Here is a 21958-nt window from a genome sequence, read left to right on the forward strand (position 1 = left end):
AGATTAGAAGGAAAAAAAATAAATCAGAGTTGTGGCAGCAGTGTCACTGTTCCTTAAGTTTACTGACATAATAAGTTTCTTGGCATAATAAGTCATTGTATTTTTTTGATGCAACTGGTGGATGGTGGAGCTTAGATGTCTATGTTATGGAGGTAGTAGTGAAAGCAGCTTTGCATCTTATTCACTGAATATAGCTATATGAATATATTTAATTAAGGGTTCTACTGAGGAACAACTCTCCTTTTGTATAATTTAATAGCTAGTATTTATGCTGCTATATATATACATGATGTACAACAAGTACTGTTTTCAGCTAAAAATGAGCTTGTACAGCTTAATTTGTGTGCTTTTCTGTACGCATTCAGGATATAAATCATAGAATTATCAAGACTGGAAAAGGCCTACAAGGTCATCCAGTCCAACTGTTCACCTATCACCCATCGTTCTCACTAAACCATGTTCTTCAACACAGTGTCTAAATGTTCCTTGAATACCTTCAGGGTCAGTGACTCCACCACCTCGCTGATGAACTGTTTATGTCAGATGCATGCCATGTGGCAGTAGCAGCTCAGAGATGAGGATAGCTTTGTGTTATAGATTCACATTTTCTGAAGTTTAAATTCTTGTCCTGGTTTGGTAAATGAAAATCTTGTTGTTGATCTCCAATGATTAGAATTCACTCTCTTACACATATCACAGTGATGGAGTTGTTTTCTAATTGAGTGGTGCATCCATCAGAAGCACAAAGGTTTTGCAGCTGAGGAAGATCTGATATTGAAAGGTGGCATAATTCATTCATGGATAATTTGTTTATAAAAGACTGTTGTCAGGAAAACTGAGGAAGAGAGGCTTTATACCATATTCTTGGAAATGCATTCATAAATTGAATTATGTAGTAAGCAAGCTTCCACATACTACTTATTAATAATAACTTCCAAGTCATTCCAATTGCCTGATTTAGGGGCTGGCAGCTTTGTCTGCAGCAGGGGGTTACAACTGATGATCTTTGAGGTCCCTTCCAACCCAAGCCATTCTGTGGTTCTCTGAAAGCTCCTGTTAAAGCAGAAACAGATACACTGTGATCCAGAGGAAAAAGGCTATCGGGACGCATCTATAAGTGCATTTAACTTTACAGTGGAGAGTTGTGTATAGCATGACAATTCAGTTTTGTGCAGTCAGTTTAGACTGCAGCCAGCACCAGTACAACGCTGCATGCTTGCAAGGCCCAGCTGGCATGGTGTAACTGCAGCTGTTTGCCTGGGCATGAATCACAGCTCCTCCCATGCACTCAGCTGTGAACTTGCTCGGGTGGACAAGATAAATCTGTGCTGTTTGTGTGGATTCTCTCCTTGCTCTGGGTGAAGAAACAGCTGGATTCCCCCATGTGCCATTAAAGGGTCCAGAAGTGGTGCTGGGAAGTGTCCAGTGCTGGCATGGGGGCAGTGGTTTGCACCAGTAGGAGGGGACCACTGACACAAGCACATAGGCAGAAAATTGTTATTGTTATTATTGTGTTGTTATTATTGTTATATTTTAGAATCATAGAATGGCTTGGGTTGGAAAAGACCTTAAAGGTTATCTAATTCCCAGCCCCCTGCCATGGGCAGAATTGCCAGCCACCACATCAGTCTGCCCAGGATCCCATCCAACCTGGCCTTGAATGCCTCCAGGGATGGGGAATCAGCAGAAGTAATTTTAAATAGTAAATTAAACAAAGTGAGGTTCTGTTCCAGAAGTGCTGTTTTCTGGTTTAATACCAGAAAAGAAGAAAAAGAATGTTGTGAAACTTCTTCAAGGGAGGCTTGCACAACTAAGACAAAAGGCAGGAGGATATAATCACCTTATCCCTTCCTGCTCAAGGAGGGGGATTAACAATTATTTAGAAATACCTCCTCCTAAATGGACTGACATTTTTTAAATGTGGGAAATAACTGTGTCTTTCTTGAATTATGTGCAGTAAGCAAATCTGACAGTTTATAGGGATGCAGTAATTTATTATATACGTTTACTTAAGAGTTGCCTGGGTTGTTTTCAGAAGGTGAATGCAGTGATCAGTAGACTGAGATGGTTTTGTTAGACTTTCAGGGAGCATTCCACTGTACCTTCTGTTTTGTCGGCCTGCCTCTTGTTTCCTTTAATGTTTGAGGAAAGAAAAAGCAACGTAGAACTAGATGAAGCAAAACAAAGATTTGTTCAAGATTTTTCTTTGTTTCCAATGAATGAATGTGGTAGACATGCTATTTTTTGTTTTTTTTTTTTCAATGAACTTACCCTATGTGATTTCAATATCTAGAAGTTTCTCAATAATCACCCATTTAAAAATTTTTCTGATTATCTCTCCTAGGAGTTCTAAGAGGTACTCCAGTCTTTTGTTTTAAGCAATGAACATGGGAAAAAAATGGAAAGCTTCTGGAGGGTTAGTCTAAAATGGCAGTCTGCCAAATGATCATTTTACCTTTTAGCTGTCATTCTATTGGGTAAATCTTTAGAGAGTGAAATGTTCAGGCTTCCCAGAAGGCCTTAAGTCAGGAAGTGTGTAAGTTAAAAACTAGAATTTCTTAACAACTTGTAATCAAGGCAGTGCATATGTCATAATAACACAGCTTACACAGTTGATCCTTTGGGGCTCTGCTTGCTTCTTTATTGTCTAACAAGAATTGTTCCGTTAATTTAAGGTTATGTGATTTATTTATTTATTTATTTAGCTAATGCATCATCTTTTTATTTGTTGGATTAATACAAGAAAATGCCCTGACATCTCTGCAAAGTGCTCCTTGGCTGGGTTTGTGCTGATGCAAAGCTCAGTCCTTGGTGTCACTGTGAAGCTGCCTGGATTTTTTCTCAGATATTCCCTAAGTCCTGCTGGCTAAGAGGTGACATCAAAACAGTAAACAAGGGGAAAAGCAATACAGCAGTAGGAAAAGGGCAAAAAGGTAAAACATTTCAGGAGAATATTCTGGGTGTATTGAGGTAAAGGAAGAAAAGGTGAGGCTGAATCAGTAGCATCCATCTTTTTAAATACATCTTTTTATTTCAGGCCTGTTATGATTTTTCCAAAATTCATTGACAGCCTGATTAAGAGTAGATTTTGCAGGAAAGTATGTTTTGATACTAAATATGAAAAACAGACAGGGTCACTGATGAAATGTTTTTTTTTCAACGCACTGTTGAGGTTCTGAACCTAAGTTAAAATATTCTGTTTTTTTTCTCCATATATGCTCTTTATGTTGGTTTTTTTTCCTGCTGTTTTCATGCATCTTTGATTTTCAAACTGCCTTTCTTGGGCAGTAAAAGTGAGGAACTGGTGTTTTGCTGTCTGGCAGCACACAGGTTTCCATAAATGCCCCCAAGTAAATACATTTACACTGGTAGTTTGTAGCAACCTCTTGTAGGTACACTGTAAACTAATTGTACAGTAATTGTAATTTCAGAAGTATTTAGCCATGTGTAAAGGATGTTTTAAAAGAGGAAAATGTCCTGTTTGATTCACTTAAGTGACCTTTGGCTTCATGGAAAGTGCCACAAAGAAGGGGAGACTGAGAAGCTTAGTGGCTGTAGCACAAAGGAAGGAAGCGAAGTATTGGATTAACAAGCAGATTAAGGGCAGATGACTGACAAGATATGGGTTTTGAGATGGAGGTGTGAAAAGATGGAAGCAGGACAGGGAGTAGAAAAAGAACAGCTCAGAGAGACAGTAGTGTCACTTAAAAATGCCAGGTGAGATCCTTTCCTGTTCAAGTTTTTTTTTCATGCTTTTAATTACTTTTTAATATTTTCTTATTGCCTCACTTCGTAATCTGAGAGAAAAACAGGGCATGTTATGGCCACATTTCTTATAAAATTAATGCTGAAAACTGCTTTACATACAAATATCTGACTATATTTATTCAAATGTAGAATAATCACTTTACAGTAAGAGAACTTACTGTCACTGTCCTCAAACTCTGTTGCAGGGGAAAGTGAAGTGTGAGTAAAAAGCAATTCAACTCATGCACTCCCAGTTGAAATTCGTAAGCATGGAAAATTGAGGCTGAGCCTGATTTCTTCTCTGTAGAATTCTTCTTTCTGGCAGTCTGCAAGGATGAAAACCAACAAGCAGTTACAAATTTCTAAAAAGAAATGGTTCAAAGAAATGGATTTTGAAATGAAATGTCTACTGAAGAAAAACAAGTTTTCTCCTGCTGTCATTCTCTTTCTGCAGTGTGAAGGACTACAGTGTTATTCTGCCATCTTTCAGCCACTGTGTTTATGATAATAGTTATAGCCGGGCTATTTTGCTCAAGCTTCCAGTTTTGGAATCCTAATTGGTCACAGCTGGTCACAACAATTGTAGTTTTGCTAGGGACTGAGGAAACTTGAAAACATTGATTTGTCCAAATGGAACTTTGAAGAGCTCGCTTTTCACTTGATGACCGATGTGGAAAGCAGTGTTACATGAGTACTGTCTGTCCTTCAGCAGTTTCCTGTATGTGCAACTGATGGGGAGGTGGATAATCACTCATGGTTGCAAATCATCTCGTTTCAAATGTTGAGCAACGGGTATAGAATGTCAGATTTCCCTTTTTCAGTAATAATAATAATAAAAGACAACAAAGAAGGATACCTGACTGTTGTGCCCTTTCAGTCTCATTGCAGTGTCTTAGCTTCATGTATATGCATGCATGTGTTCAAGTAAATCTGTGGCTGCTAGGTGATGCTGAGCTGCTTCAGCCTCACTTCCATAGTAACCTTCCTGCAGCCCAAGGTTAGTGGCACAGAGAGGTGCCAAGACTGTCAGCATTAAGAAATGATTTACTGAGCAAAGAGCGTACTAATTGCTAATGAGTTGCCGACACTTTGCTTATCCATGGGAAAGGCACTACCAGTTCCTAGCATTTCTAGTGCCAGTATTTCTCAGTTAGACTTAACAATTCAGACACATGTCCCTTACTGTTTGATGGCAGTGACTTTAAATCCAAAAATTCTCCAAGAAAACCAATGAAGTGCATAAATAACAACAACAAGAAAAGATAACTGCCTGTGTAGGAGTCAGGTCCAAAAGTGATCTATAGATTCTATGTTAGACTATTCCATAGAAGACATTAATATACTAATTGCCAACTATGCGTTTTGATTTTCTGTGTACCACGTAAGCTCCTGTCATAGCTGATAATGCTGGGGACCATATCATGGTAATCGCTTGCATCTTATTAGTGTGATCAGCTATTCCCTTTAGATCAATTAAATACATTATTCAGCACTTAGCACTGAAGTGCTGAAAAGATAGATACTTTCTTCAAAAAATAGAGTTGAGCTTATTTTAATGTGCAGCAGTGTCATGAAAACAAAGTAAGTTTACCATTCTTCTTACCCTGCAGAGCTGATGTCTTTCAGTTGTGAGAGTCATCCTTTACGGGCAGGAATGAACAAAAATCCCAACCATGATAAGGTGCTCTAGAAACTGCCTGGGAGAGTACCCCTCTCGCAAATTTGAAAGTGGAGATGCAACTGTAAAGAAAAACTTTGTTCTCAGTAAAGGCAAGGAAAACAGTGGAGTTTGTAGTGGTAGAATAAAGGAGAAAAATGTGCCTTTTGCATTCCAGTTGTTTTTGCTGTTCTGATAGCTGTTAGGGAAACTTATTTTGAAATTGATGAAATCTAAAATAGACTCACTGAGACCTGTTGTATTCCCTGTACCACGCTCACTGAACCAAATTTCAGGCTGTAATAGTGATGTGTAAGTTACCTGCATATTGTGACATTTTCATAAATTGCAGTCTGCATTCTAGCTACTAATTGCCCCATGAATATTTGTGAAGACGTTAAGTTACTTTGGTTAGTTAGGGGACAGTACAGAGTTTCCAGGAATTATAGTTAAGAAATAAGATACCCAAGCAAACTCGTGCTAGCTGTGTTTCTGATGAACCTGGTGAGGTAAAACAGAATCTTAGAGCTAATCAAAGTTAAACTGAATTAGGCTTAATTAGATTTTCATCACTAATGTTTCTGTTGGTTTTGTTTGTTTTTTGAAGGAACCTGGTGTTCTTCCATTTACCAGTTCCAGTTAGTTGGAACAATATGCTACCTGTTTTCCTTTTACAGCCTCCGAGACATTTTGGGAACCTATTCTCAGGGTATCCCATTTACTCCTGAGTAGCAGGAGTGTGTAGGCTCATCCAAGAAGGAATAACAAAAAATGGAAATGAATTGAACAATAGTATCTTCTGATGATGTTCAAACGCTAGAGGCTACCAAACAGCAAAATCCATTTCATTTCAAATGTCTGTGTAGTGATGCAGGAAGTTATGCTATGAAGGCATTTTGACTGCTTTTATGGAAACAGCTGTTGTCAGTATGCCCTTGCTCTTGGAAAAAGAAGGGAAAGTTACAGAATCACAGAATTGTAGGGTTGGAAGGGACCTCTGTGAGCCTATGTAATCACAGTTACATTCTCTGTGGTGTGGTATATCTTAATACAGGTGCATGGACCTTGTAAAACATCAAGTCGAAATGGTCGAAAACTGTAGGAAATTGAAGTAAAAAAGAAATATCATACATAGATACAGAATATTAATAGGATTTGGCACCATTTAAAAATGAAATTGTATTTGAATCTAAAAGGCAGAGTAGGTGTACTGCATTTTCTAACACTATCTTTGTGTGGATAAGACATGACTAGGGTAAGGTGGCTTTATGTGCAGCAGACTCATCGCACAGTGGTTGGGTGGGACCTCAAGTGGCCATCTAGTCTGAACTGTTGCTTGAAGCAGACTTATCACTGCACCAGTTCAGGCCAGCTCTGGCTTTGTTCTGTTGGGCCTTGAATATTTCCAGGAAAGATTCTACCATAGTTTGTGGTTGACTGTTTGAGCAATATTCTACTTTCCTGACGTCCATTGTGAATCTCCCAAACTTCAACTTGTACCCGTTGTCCCTTGTTGTATCATCTTCTGCTACTTAAAAATGTTTAGCTGTGCTTGGTATGCTCTGAGGTCTGGCAGCAGACATTACTTAAGAAGACTGAAGGGGAAAAAAAACAGAACAGGATGAATGGCTCAGACTGCTGGTATTTGTCTAGAAGGTTGAACTGTCAGTAGGTTGTTTTCTCCGTTCATGATTGAAATAACTTTTTCTGTGCCCTTCCTTTTCCAGTTAACGTATACTACTACAGTTTTGAGGAGCAGCAGTTCAAGAAGGCATGGAGCAGACTTGCTCAGTGTAGAAATTGTTATTTTCTAAATTGGGTACAGAAATCAGATATCTGAGTTTAATTCTGTGGCTTGAACATTTGGATTTATATTCTAACTTGCTAAGTATCAGCATAGCTCCTGTTAAGCTAAAATATGTAGCCCTAGAGACAGGGCCTGTGCTATAAAGTAGCTGGAATAAATGGAGAGCAACAAATAATTCTTTTTACATGACTTGTGAAAACAGCCAATGCTTTGTTTCCATCACTTAGTCCAATGACAATAAGTTAATCCACAGATACTTGCAGTTTGTCAAAGAGACTAAAACATGATTTAAATCCTGAAGCAAGGTATGAACAGGAGTGTAACAGCCAATGCGTGTATTAGTTGCAAGAATTTCTTAGAAGTGTGGCCAATTAGTGATGACTTAAATTATACAGCAAAGGATAAAAGGAGCTGAGCACGCATCTTGTTAAGTTAATCTTTTTATGCAGCGTCTGAATTAAGTAACGCTGTAGGTTTGCTGTAACTCCATTTTGTTTTGTTAACTGTTTGAGTGGAACACACTAGAAAACTAAAGTTTCTGGATTTATACTGTGAGAGGGACAAAGCTGCCTTGTACAGCTTTTGTGAAATTGTAGTCTGAATTAAAATCAGTGTGGTATTCAGGTTAAAAACCAAGGTCACATTCCCAGGTCTTGTTTTGTTTCGTTCGGCTGAGCTTACTTTTCCTCAGATGTGCTGAGGGATCATGCAGTGCAGGGCCACGCATCCAGCAGCATGTCTGGGGTAATGGAAGAACATGTGAGATCAAATGTTTGGGTTTCACCTTGTCAAGCCTTGTAGTTGGGATGTGAAGCCCAGAGCTATTGGATCCCTTTTAATGTTCTTTGTCGTAGAGTTCATGGTGCATAGTCAGTGGCAGAAGCAGCACAGAGTAAGGTCGTCCTTGCTGGGAGCTGTGCTGGCAGGTATGGCCCAGGACTCTAGTCTCATTCCTCAGGTGCTGTGGCCACATCCAGCCTCTCACACACAGCATCTGCTGGCATGTGCTTTGGAGGAGGAGCTGGAACAAGCATGGTTGGCCCAGCAAACACACATCTTGCTGCTTTATGTGCATTAGGATTGTCCTGCATATTGATGCAACAACCTCTGTGTTTGCACTGGTCTCTTCTCATTGGTGACAGGTGACAGGATGAGGGGAAATGGCCTTAAATTGTTCCAGGGTAAGTTTAGGTTGGATATCGGGAAACACTTCTTTACAGAAAGGGTTGTTAAGCTCTGGAATAGGCTCCCCAGGGAGGTGGTTGAGTTACCATCCCTGGATGTGTTTAAAACCCTTTTGGATGTGGTGCTCAGGGGCGTGATTTAACAGTGGGTTGTTAGAGTTAGGGCAGTATGGTCTAGTTGCAGTTGGACTTGATGATCTTAAAGGTCTTTTCCAACCTGAGCAATTCTATGATTCTATGATTAGGCAGTTGGAATGTAAGTGTGGTTCCATGACTGTGATTCTTCTGCTATTGCCTGTCTCATTATCAGCAGTTAGTTTTTTTTGTTTTTTTTTCTTTTGTGCTTATTTACATGCTTACTAGAGGGTCAGATTATGTGCTCTGACTTTCTTAAAGAAACAACAGCTGAAGAAATATGGGCAATGATTTTAAAGCACAGCATCTAAACTCCCCTGGGGTATTTTACTGAGCTATGAGATCTTCACTGCGCCTTAACTAGTTCATTTTAACTGTGGCTAAAGAAGCAAATACTGAGTTTCTGCAGGATAAAATTAGAAGAATAAGAAGCAAGAATAAAATGATCAAAAATGATGCTGGTATGCACACAACTAGTAAAACAGACCTGAGGTGCAGGCCAGCTGTGTGGTTGGAGAGGTAGGCACTGTGTTTCTCCAGTTGTGGTCCTACCTTGTAATCCACTTTGGTTTCTTCATGTGTTACATGGAGATCTGGATTGCTTGGGCAAAAAATTTTGAACTTTTCTAGCTGTCTGACAAGTTTAATGCCTTTCTACTGCTTACATTTGAATACATGTAGGTACTATTTCAAATGGTGATGTTTTTAACATGTGCCCCATTCAGAGAGCTCTTTTTTTTTGTCTGTGAGTTGTTTTCTCAGTTAAAAAAGTTAGTAAAAAAGTCTTCCTAAATCACAAATCGAATTTGTAAGCATAGCATAGCTATACTAGTCAGAAATTAGTTCTGTTTCTGTCTGAACTTCACAATAACTGAAAGATTTCCTTACAGAAATTACTGTCGTCATTTCCCATTTTCCGTCCAATTTCTCATGACAGACAAATGAAAAAGCCATTATTGTGTGGTCAGCAAAAGAGTAGAAAAAGGTCAAGACGAAGACAAATATTTTCTGATGTCTTTCTGTATTACCATGTTTTTCTACATAAACACATCTAATCTGAATGCATGGGGGAGGGGAAGGGAGGGAAAGTGGCTGAATTATTTGGGGATGTAATTGGGGATGGTGAGGTCTTACAGCAGCATTTTCTAATTGAAGTCACAGAACTGGCATTTCAGCAATGATTTTTTCTGCTTCAGAGATCAAGAGCGATTATTTATTCTGAGCACTTTCCTGTCTGCAGCTCTCAGAAGTTCAAGCAGGCTAAGTGACTACCATCACTTGCAAACACTGCTGAGAAAAGCAGTGAAATTGCATTGAGACTTGAGGGATCATTTCCCTCTGTGTAGCCACCAACTTTCAGATGCAGTATTCGGGCACCTCTCTAACTGTAAGGGGAGGAAGTGAGCAGGGCTCCAGTTTTAACACATAAGTTCATTTGAGAATGCTTCATTCCTTCAAAACAAAGCAACAGCAAAAGCACCACACTACAACAGTGACATTTGTATAATATTGAGTGTATTTTTTGAAGGATGTGCTTGTTGTTGGGGTCTATACACTGTTTTGCAGCCTTTCTTTCTCCTGTATGACAGTATGGTGTGGCTAATGCAGAAATCTACCTCCTGTTAGTGGCCTGAAGCAGTTATATAGTGAAGTGTGCATGAACAAGGCAAGCATGGAAAAATCTTTTTGCTCATACTTTGTTTCATTTCTTAATGCCTACAGCGAATAAATCTGAGAATGTTTTCCTGAAAAATACTTTTGCTTAGTGTGTTGTTTTTCTGGTAATAAAGATTGGATTCTCCACCTGCAATAAAGTCAGTGATTTTTGGTAGAAGGAACAAAGCTGAGGTCTCAGACACAGAAACCTCCTGGATTTTCAGAGGTGGAGGGATGGAAGCTCAAGTTGAGTTTGAGCTGCCTGCACAGGGCACTCTGCCCCATGATGTTCTTTTTTCTAACAAAAAATAGCAGCCTTTGATACAGAAATTTGTACGAGCGCCCTCCCTAATATATGCAGTCACTTACAGAAGTATACTATCAATGGTTTCCATTCTTCCTATACGAGTCTCCTCCCTGGTTAGAGGCAGATGTTTTTACTGAGTCCAACAGAGACAGTAACTCAGTGTCAGTGAGAAGCTGTTGTTTGATACTTGACACGTGAGCACTGGCTTAGTCCTTCATAACCCCTGACGGACAGACAGGTCTTTGAGCTCTTGCTTTTCAGACAAAAAGGCATGCAGATGGTTTATCCTGTCCACAGTAGAAGAGCTTAACTTGGGTCAGATGCTAGGCCATGTTTGGCAGCCCTGTGGTCCAGAACTAGCTGTTCTCCGCAGCCTGAGAAGACAAGCATCTTATTCAGTAGGAGCTGGTCATTTAAACTTCCCACAAGCAAGTGACCACCTACTATTGAACGTGCTTCCTTACTGCTTGCAAATAAGCACTTAATTCTTTAGTCATCTGTTATCTTTTTTAGGGTATAATGGAAGTAATGGGTATATATTCTTATCATTCTAATAAAAATAGAAGAATATTTCTGTTAACAGTGTAAGCTGACTATATGGTTGCTGAGGGTGTAGGAGGAAAGAAAAACTTAATTTATAAGGAGGCTGTTTTTTCCCCTCAGAATGTGTTGTGTCTGTTGCCACTCCTTGCTGTGTCAGTGTCCAGCTTCAGCTTTCCATATGGAAAGTAAGCTTGTGAGAAGAGGCAAGGGAGCAGCCCTCTTGGTGCTTGTGAGGGCATGTGTATGCTCTCAAAGTGAAGATGGTGCAGGTGTGTTTTTGTGCATTTTTGCAGTTAAGCTGATAAACAAGCAGTATTCCTGAGAGAGCTGCAGGTACTTCTGAATAACTGTTTCTTACCACAGCAGAAGTGATTTTTATTCAGGTCTGTCATCTTTTCCCTTGCTGTTTTCTTAAAGAAAAAATACTGAGGGGAACTTGTGACACCTTGAAATAGCTGTCTATAGCTACAGTACCAGACCTCCACACACTGAGTTAATTTTGCTGCTGGTTGCACTGTTTATTTCCCCTAAAGAAGAGTGAGATTAAAAGCACCCCAGGGAATACTTTTAAACTGAAAGATGAGAAATTTAGATTGGATGTTAGAAAGAAATCCCTTACTCAGAGGGTGGTGAGATGCTGGTACAGGATACCCAGAGAAGCTGTGGATTCCCCATCCTCAGTGGTTTTCAAGGCCAGATTGGATGGAGTCGAGGGCAGAGTGGGCTTTGAGGTCTCTACCAAACCAAGCCATGCTATGATTTTATGACTCTGTGAATCATCTGCACTGAAGAGCAGACGGGTGAGTTTAAACTCAATTCTTTGAACTCACCTCGGTATATGTAGGGTAAGGGCTGTCCTTGCCACGTGATGGCTACTTCAGTGAGGGAATGACTGTTGGGAGGAAGAGGTGAAGTTCTTTATTCTTCCCCTTGAATCTCTGCAGACCCATGGGCAGCATGAAGCTGGCTATTATTAAAATGAAGCTGGCTATTATTAAAAGAAGCCTTGGCAGTTTTACTGAGCACCACCTAGGAATTCTCACATTTGTGCTGTCTTGTCCAGATGTTTGCACAGCTTGGGGAAATTCAGCTCAGGGAATCTGATGAGTTTTAAATTCTTAACAGTTTAATTCCTTTATCAGGTGGTTTTCCAAACATGACCTCTTTTCCTACCCCAGGTTGTCATACAGTCAGAGAAATGCACAGGCCAGAATTGGGAAAAAGGGCAGTGCAGGTGTGAGAGCAAAGTATAAGAGGAAGATGCTGCTCCAGGCATCAATGTTAGCCAAAGCATTCAGGAAACTGCACTAGAGATAGTTGTTTTTGTTTTTTTTTTCTACCAACGCATGGGATAGTTCATCCTTTGTGGGTTGGTTTGTCCATGTTGGAGCTGGCCTGGTGCTGTGGGCTGCCCTGACACCTTGGAGCTACTTGCTCCAAGGCATGAGGCAGTGGAAATAACTTCAATACCAATGTGTACATGATAAATTATGACCCTGGGAAAGCAGAGAGCTGCTTGCTTTGATAGGGCAGGCTGTGAATCTTCTCATCTATTCTTCCTCCAAGCAGCTCACAAATACTGCTAAAATGGTAGTCTCTTTGGAGGTTAGACTTCCAGGAGGAAATAATAACAAAGTATGGAAACAAAGAAACCTGAAAAAGCAGCAAGAAAGGGGAGCTAGTGAAAGTATTTGTGGAAAGAGAACAAGATAAGGATCACAGGCTGAAAATGGAGGCCTAAGTGAATATCCCTAGTGAGTTCCTATAGCCAGTGAAAAGTCTGTTCACTCACTTCCTGAAATGGAGTATCTGAACTGGGATGACAGTACAATGTCATGGAAAATGGTAAGCAGAACAAGTCCTTTCCCTGATTTCATTTGGCATTTGATTTCTGAGAAGCTGTCATGTTCTGAGTCTGATTTTCCTTGCTTCTGTAATCGTGCAATTCTCACTGACGTCATTTTCAAGTATCGGTCAGTGCAACTCAAACCAGCAAGCCATGCTTTGAACTTGTTTTGTTTGTAGTGAAAAGTGCCTGTGAAAACATCAGGAGGAAATAACTCTTTTTGCCCAGGTGGATTCAGGTAGTTCTATGTTGCAAAGGGCACTGGTGTTTAATTTCTTTACTCCACAGTGTGATCTGGCACTCTATTTACTATGTGTTTCTACTTTTGCAGAAGCAGTGTACCATACTGTGGTACAGAGACACACTGGTGCTGTCAGCACAGGGAACAGCTGAACTTGGCATCTTCATTAACCCCAGCCACAGGCTGCCCTGCAAGTCACAGCTGTAAGATGTTCATCAGAGAAAAAACTGAATGATAGATCCTTGAGAGTGAGTAACAAGCAATTCTGCCTTTTTTTTCTTTTCTCTTTTTTTTTTTTTTTTTTGTCTACAATGCTTTGAATATAATTTTGTGTAAAAATAAGGTTCAACGCTGGTGAGATAAAGCGGCCAGTGTTGTACTGAAATGAGATTTCTCTAAGTGAGAGGCTGGAGACTCATCCCTTGTGCTCTGCATGGTCCAGGGCAGAAAAAAAGCACATGAGATTCAGTGGTTTCTCACTCCCCACTGTGGGGAGTTTCCTTTCATGGCATGCTCGATGAGCTAATTTTCTAAGCTAATACACATTATAGGCTATTCATTTTTAATGCGTGATACAGCGTTGCTGGCTCCTGAACCTTGAGTGAAAGCAAACTTTGTGTCTTCTGAGGCTATCTTAACATCAAATGTATAGATTTTTTTGACGTGTCAACACACCTACAATTCAAATATAGCTGAATAAGAAGAAATCCCAGTGCAATCTCTGCTAAAAGTCCTATAATTGAATCAGTGATGGGCTGAGAAGTATGTTGAAAGAAATACAATTTGCAATTGATTATTTATTATGTTTTCTACTTCAAAAGCAGTCACAGCTATATGAATGCTTAAGCAGGATAAGTGCTCGGGTACAGAAAAAACATGAGATGCTGGCTTTTGAGACAGATAAAGCTTGTAGTGCTTTCTGTGGAAGACTGTGTTCTTGACAGCTTAACATTGGAATGCATATAGTACCTATCAGTTCCCTGGCACGCAAAGCAGGACTGTTATGCAGGGTAGAAAGGAAGATGAAAGACCAAAACCAGGAGAAAAAGTTCCTTAAAACTTTAGCCTCCAAAGTTGTCAGTGTTAAAACGTCTAACATTTTGTAAAGATCCACTTAATTTCCTTTGAAATCAGATTTCTACTTTGGCACACTTGTATATGTTTGTTCTTGAGTAGATATGTGTACATAAAACAGTTTTTTCATCTTCTCGGGTATGTGTAGAAAATGTATGTATGTTAGAGGACAAAAACATGGAGAGGTGTTTTCCTAGAATCAGAATAAACGAAGGATGTAATTATATACAGAAATGAGCTGCAGTTCTGTCACATGTAAACTTGCAAATACATATGTATGATATACAAGAAGAGAAGAAATAACTTCGCTTTTTCTTAGTTGGTCTACTTCACATGAAAGACGGTTGCATACAGGAGCTCTGAAGTTTTTGAACAAAGTGCATGTTTGATGTGATATAATGCGTTCCTTAGGCATGAAGCATCTGATAGTAGTTCATCATGCACCAGATGAAATGATTCTTGCTTTTTTCAGCAGAAAGCCAAAGTCTATCTCCCTGGAATCACAGAATCACAGTAAGGCTTGTGTTTGAAGGGACCTTAAAGCCCACCCAGTTCCAGCCCTCCTGCCATGGGGAGGGTTGCTACCCACTAAATGAGGCTGCCCACGTCCTCTGCACAAGGTGGAGGTTACCACATTCTAAATTGTTTCTTTTCTTCTCTTTTTCTGGAAAGTAAAGCCTTTGCAAAGTAGCATTGCTGCTGGAGGAGCAGCTGGACTTGTGGAATCATCTCCAGAAGTAACGTAGGGCTCAGAAAATGGAGACTAAAAGCATGGTCCATGCAGAAAACAAGTCATGACTGAGATCTGTTGAGACTTTCTGCATCAGTTGTTTTTTATGTTCTATTCCAGTATGAGTATTTTAATTCTCATAAATCATAATGATACACCACTGACAGTCCATGTCATGGTGCAGCTGGGCAGTCCTCTAGCAAATTGCTGAAAATAGAATGCTTCTCACAGATACTATGAGATTCTTTTAAACTAGCTTGTGATATTTAAGGTATAGTTTCCAAGACGCTGTTTAATGAGATAATTAATTTTAGAACGTGATTCATTTGACAGTTGAAAGGTACTTTAGAATGACCTGAGTTATGCTCTTTGTTAACCCTAAAGAAAGTCTAACAGAGTAAGTTGACAGTATCTGCCCTGCCCAGCAAACCCTTTTGTACACATTTGGTGTCATGATGCTGTCTGAAGAGCACTGGAGTTTTGGAGCATCCTGAAAATTTGCATTCTGTTATCTGTGGTCAGAACAGACAGACTTGGTACCAAACAGCTCCTCAGTTTTTTTGTTTCCTCTTACTCAAGAGTCTGAGGTTCAGCTGCAGTCATCTATGACTGTCCTGGAAGGAAAATAACACAGTGGAAGTGATAACTTCAGAACTTTTCCACAAACCTTCACTCTGTGGTAAAATTTGCCTGTGGATTTGTGTCTTAAAAGTATAGTCCACGCCATGCAACGTATAAAATAAGAACTGATGGAAGTGTAACTGTGTTTTTTTAGATGGATGGCAGAGAAGCTGGAATGTTTCTGGTTTCTTGTGAAGATTTTTCAAACCTCGCTGAAGCTGGAGCAGACACATAGTTTCTTACGTCTGTTAGGAAAATCTTTCCTTTATAGAGGATTGGTGGGAGGGAAGTATGAGAGTGGATGGAATGTGCAACATATGAGGCTGAACACAGACTGCATACAAGGGAGATGGACATGGTTTGAATATTGGTTTTGAAGCACTGTACGTATGAAAAGAAGTAGAAAACAGAAAAGAAGGTACTAAGGAAACCACTGACAAGAATGCTGGTAGTGCTGTGAAAAAGTCTTGTGCGTTCTCTGGGGTGCTGTACTGCAGGAGCATGCTTGCACTATGGATATTGTCCTGCTGTTTGAGTCCCAGTGGTGAAAATCTCCAGCTTTCCTCATCTCATTCCAAGTTTGAGTGCAATGAGTCGATCTGTTTGCTGTGGATACCATTGTGTGTGTGATGTGTAAGTTGCTATTTAATATACTTTCTTGTTATCTGGATGAAGAAATAATTTCCTCTTCTTGTGGTATAAACCTCAACCCCATAACCATGTGTGCAATTTTAAGCATGTTATTTGTTTCAATGGCTTCAAGTGGTTGCAGATTAATTAGGTAAAACTGACTTGTTTGTCCCTCGTGAGCTGTTGCCAGCCTTCTTGGTAATTATCATAAGGTTGTACAGGGCTCCTGGCAAGGGTATTAAACATCTGCTCAAGAGCCAATCCCCAGGAAAAAAAGTGAAAACATAGCTGATTACTTAGGAGACAATGTTATCTTGGTGCCACTTTTGTGTTACCATGATGGGCTCGGTTTTTAAAGCAGTTAAAACTGGCTTTGATAGATCACATATGCAGTTAGAGTGCATGATTCATAAAATCATAACAGCCCAACTTACACAGATTATCAGTGGAGCAGAGCAGATATGTTAGGTCTATGACATTTCATGCAACAGGAATAATACAGTACTCATTGGCATCAACATTTTATCTGAGAAACTAATTGTGCAGTTCAGCTGTGATTTCTGAATATGTTTCTGCTTGGTGAGTCTTCATCTGTATAATGCAGAAATTCCATGGCTATGTTTGCTACTGGAATTATAGGGGTTTTTGGTTGCCAGAGTTTACAAAGCATTATTAGCTAAGATAGACATAGAGGTTCTGGAGGTGTTTCATAGTGTGGTAGCCATGGTTTCTTCACAAGATGCTGGTAATGATGCATTTTTATGGACCTGTTCAAGAGAGTGTCCAACCATTCAAAACAGCAACATCTTGAGAGCAGCTCCTTCAGATGCAGCAGCTGGAGGAGAAATCAAGACATCTGCAGAAATCTTCTGAACTGATTTATGATCGTCTTGGAGGAAAATATTTTTAGCCCACGGTGATGATTTTTCACAACTTACAAGGAGATTTATGAAGCAAATAATAGATATCCTTCAGCATTTGCTCTGTGTATATTGTCCTTTATGGATGTAATACATCAAGGGGACAAACTCTGAAGATATTTAGTGCTCATTTGACACCCTGCTAACATGAACATTAAATTCAGGCATACTGTACACAGTGTTAGGATGATGTCAGCATGAATAGAAGATTCTCTGTCCTCCCACAACACAAACACATTTGTTGGTGTCTGAGAATGGGAGGTAACTTAGTCTCTTTCCCTAGCAGAGGAAGATTTTCCTACTCTGTTACAGTGCTTACTTCAAACACTAACGTGAGAGGTGGCACCCGTACTCAAAAATCTTTGTTTCCAGGAGGTTGGGATATGTTAGGGAGCAGACTTTCTCATTGCAGTATGGTACTTGTAGGATGCTGAGGCAGATGGAAAGGTGCCATTCAAGAAGGCAGTTATGAAGAAATGCTGAGGGAGCTGGACTTGTTCAGCATGGAGAAAGAGAAAACTCTGGGAGACCTCATTGCAGCCTTCCAGTACTTAAAGGGAGCTTACAGGCAGGAGGAGTACCAACTTTTTACGCTATCTGATAGTGACTGGACTGGGGGGAATGGCCTTAAACTAAAAGAAAGGGAAATCTAGGTTAGTTATTAGGAAAAAATTATTTACTCAGAGGATGGTGAGGCACTGAAACATGTTGCCCAGAGAAGTTGTGAATCTCTGGGGGCATTCAGAGCCAGGATGGATGGGGCCCTGGGCACCAGCCTGGTAGTGGGTGGCAGCCTTGCCCATGGCAGGGGGTTGGAACTGGATGGGCTTTAAGTTCCCCTTCAACCTAAGCCATTTTAGGATGTCTCCCACTCAGAAATTCCACTGTGTGTGAGTGTAATGCAAACCTCTGTTCTCTCACGAGTGCAGCTGTACCCTGCTTCGTTCCCAAGGCTCAGTCCCAGCACTTTGTTGAGCAGCAGTGAGCTGGAAAGGTCTCCTAACTGCATTTATGCAAATGAGACCAAGACATCTCTTTCTTGTGTGTTTGTGCGTCTAGGCTGCGTTGTAGCCAACAATGGATATTGTTTCACTGTGTCAACATTGCCTAACTGAAGAATACTTGCTGAGAGCTGATCTTGCTTCTGCTGAATGTTTTTGACGTGTGTGCGCATGCATGTAGTGAAAGAGAGGGCAGGAGAATAACGAAGTTGTGAAACTTCATCGAGATGGACAAAATGAACAGCTGTCCTGTGAGGTGCTGTGGAAAGTGCTAAGGATAGAGCCTGCCTAATGAATAACGAGATAATTAAAGAGGAAGAAAAAGTATTGTCTACGTGCCGTGAGATTGGTGATGTTTAACTGATGACTTGAAGTGTTGATCTCCATTGCTGTTTTCCATGTGCCTGTGTCTCTGGGTGCGTTCTGCTCAGCAGGTGCAGCTTTGCCTGTCGTGGTGGTGGCAACAAGGCCTGGCTGAGAGCTGCCAGGCAGCTGAGAGCTTGTGTCTGGCTGTGGTGGAGGGAGGGCTGCAGATCCGTGCTGGCTGCGGAGCAGGGACATCAGCCTAGCTGTTCTGTGTTGGTGGGAACGTGGGGAGCAGCTGGCACACAGAGCTCCTTGGGAGATTGCTAAGGTAATTGCTGAAGTAATAAATACAACGTGGGGAAAAAAATAATAATAATAAAAAAATGTTCTCAGATGTCCTGAACTGTGCTGATTCCGGAGGTGGTGGATTACACAACTGTACATATGAAAACTGAATAGTTTTACTTGGGTTGATAGCCTTTCAAAACATGCAATGAGAACAATAGCAAACAGCATCAGAGGCCAACATACAAGGTAAAAAGCTGTCAGGTTTCAAAATGTTCATCGGTATATAGTCCAGCTCAAAAATTAGTATTGGTGTAGCTGATAAAAATGAATCAAAAGTAGATCGTTCATGAATTGGTAGTCTGTCCTCATTTTTCAGATGTTTCTATTACTAGAATGAAAGGAAAGGGCCTTAAGTTGCACCAGAAAGAGTGGTGAGGCATTGGCACAGGCTGCACAGGGAGGTGGTGGAGACACTGTCCCTGGGGGCGCTCAAGAAATGCTTGGATGTGGCACTGAGGGACGCAGTTAATGGGCATGGTGAGGGTGGGCTGATTGCTGTAGTAGATGATCTTAGAGGTCGTTTCCAACCTTAATCTTCTATGTTGTGTTTTTCATAATGACAGTTTGGGCTCTTCTGAACTGTCTCTTAGGTCAGGAAGGAGCGAGAGGCAAAGTCCTCTCTTTATCAAAATATATACCTGTTTTCCCAATAGGTCTGTACTTGATTTGTGATGGGACCTGGAGAAAAATCATTCAAAGGAAAGCAGTATTGCAGGTCTTGAAAAAACTCTGAAAGTCACCTGAGGGAAATGGAAGATATATCTACATCCTACAGTAAATGATAAAATGAGTTAGGTTCCAGGAAACTCATTCTTTAATGCAATAACCCACCTTGTTATTCTGAGTACAGTATTTGTGCTTATGACATACTTTAAATATGACAAGCTACTTCTCAGAGAGGGTGGACAAAAGACAAAGAGAATGTTATAGATTTTAATACACTGTTACATACTAATAAGCAAAGAAACCCATTTTCCTCAGAGAGCAGAGCAAAGAAGAGATGGGCAGCATTAAAAATAGGAAGTTTTCTTGGAAGCTTTCTTATAAGGGCTTCTGATTATTATAAAACAGTTCTATTATATATCATCTCATAAAACAAATGGTCTGGCTAACCTACACAGGGCTCTTTTAAAGTAATTTAGTATCATTACTTAGACTACATGGAATGAAGCTGTTAGGTGATGAGAGCTTTTCTTGCAGTACTCAGCACCATTTCTGATGAACTAGAGGAGAGAATTTGGGGGTCCCTTGATTGTTGTATTGCACCTTAGTACAATGGTAATAGATGCAATCAGGAGCTTTCTGTTAGCTACTCTGGCACTCTTTTATTCAGGTAGTAACTGAACTTGTTGATCTTACTGAGAGTGAGCTGTGCTCTGGCATGGTATGATTTCCATTTAGCACAGAGGACCTTATGAAGTTGATTAACTAATAAGTCTGAAGTCTTTCAGAGTTTTCAGCCCATTTTTTTTTTCTCTTTCCTGCAAGGGAAGGCTTTTTTTTCTTTTCATCCTTTCTGTGAATTTAGGAGAGGCTGCCTTCCAGCCTGGCAGCATCTATCTTGCTGTGTGCTGGACTTCTTTCTAGCTCCGGGAGCATTGCCTCCAGCAGCCAGACATTTCCTGGAGCTCCGCACTCAGGAGTGCCTGACTCATTGGGCTGCTAAAATCTGTGGAGACGTGGCTGGCTTTTGCTGCCTGGAGACGTTGCCTCATTGCTGTGGTCTGAAATACTGATTGGTGATATCAGCCCGAGTGTCCCCTGTCACGCTGCACTGACCGGGGGACCATGTTCCTGTCTCTGCACCAAGCTGGGCTGCCATCCTGCGGCATGCTGGAGCTGGGTGTTGCTTTCTTTACCTGCCCCAGGTAAGCAATCTTTACCAGAGAAACACAGCGAGAACTGCTGTGTATTGTAAACCAAAATCTTTCTTTTTTTTTTCTTCCCATCTTGATTTCTTGGCAGAAGGTTTGAATATTTCTGTGCTCTGTGCTTCTCAAAAGGATAGGGGCAGGAGCACTACAGGGTCCATGGCAAAAGGGCTGTGCTGCTTGAAGGAAGTGACAGTGATTTGGAATGGTAATGGGGGCTTTTAATCTGGGCATTAGGCAGCGGCAGCCAGGGGCTGGTCCGGTGCCTGTAATCACGCTGTTATTTTGCACTATCTGGGTGCGAAAGAGTGGTCAAGCCTTTAAATTGTAGTCCTTTGGGCATCTGCTGCCCTCTCCCTCAGCCTCTCTGTACGGACGCATTCGAGAGAAGATGCTCTGCATGTCTGAGGCACATAGAGAGTTAAAGCCGGCGGGGGGGGCGGCATCAGAAGGGGAGTGAGGAGTTGTCCTCTGAGGTTGTCTGTTACCTCTCCGTGCCAGCTCAGGAGAAAAGGAAACTTGGTCCCTGGGGCATCAGGGCTTCCTTTCCTATCAGACATGCTTTTCTGAGTTATGAAGCATCCGAAGCACATGCAGCTGAGGAAATGTAAAGCAGCCGGAGCCAGGAGTGTGACCTGTTGTTGTAACACCATTCTGTAAGGCAGCTGGGATCGGGGATGTGGCTTGTTAGACGGCTGCCCTACTGCGAAGGAGACGTGTTGCTGCAGGAGGCATAAACAGCGTGATGGAAACCCGTGTGAGACTGACAGCTGGATCAGTTCCTTAATATGTTTTTGTATGTGATCCAGTCAGCAGAAGAGGCAAGAAGGCAAAGCACATCACAGAGTAGAGCTGCCACAGGCAGTCCCTCCGGGCTGCGAGGCTACTGATCGCCAGAGAGAACTTAATGCTGTCGTTGGAGTGAGACAAGCTATGAAATGAGTGCAGCTTCCCACCTCAGCAGGTACATACCTGTTAGCATGACTGCTCCCTGATAGCACTGTACTTTGCACCATCTCAGTCACCTGAACACTGGTGTGTGTTTGAGGTCTCTGCTGGTGCAGCATCATGAGCACCCGTAGATTTTTGGGCATTTGTTCAGAAATGCCCATGTGTCAGGAAAAGATGTGCATTCAGCTTTCTGCAGTGAATAGTAAAGATCTCTTAGTGTCAGTGATATTACTGATTTATTTTTATTTTTATTTTTAATTTAAAGGATAAGAAAACCAAAGAGGTGGATCAGAGGTGTTTTGGAGTGCACAGAGCTGGCTGTCAGTGTGCTGTGTATTGCTCCAGGCAGGGGCAGCCAGGCTTGCTGTTGGCTGGGGACAAAC

At 41.0% G+C, this 21958-nt stretch overlaps 1 protein-coding gene across 2 annotated transcripts in view; it reads left to right on the plus strand.

Annotated features, from left to right (window-relative positions):
- Positions 1-21958, plus strand: part of ANKRD6 (ankyrin repeat domain 6) — a 99914-nt gene that overhangs the window by 45640 nt on the left and 32316 nt on the right. For both annotated transcript variants that reach the window (XM_065731001.1, XM_065731003.1), the window contains exon 2: positions 13214-13371. The gene's annotated coding sequence lies outside the window, so the exon portion shown is untranslated. The remainder of the gene's footprint in view (positions 1-13213; positions 13372-21958) is intronic.

This window comes from Cyrtonyx montezumae, unplaced genomic scaffold, assembly GCF_038088225.1.
Source record: "Cyrtonyx montezumae isolate F1298 unplaced genomic scaffold, pur_monq_1.0 scaffold_13, whole genome shotgun sequence".
NCBI lineage: Eukaryota > Metazoa > Chordata > Aves > Galliformes > Odontophoridae > Cyrtonyx > Cyrtonyx montezumae.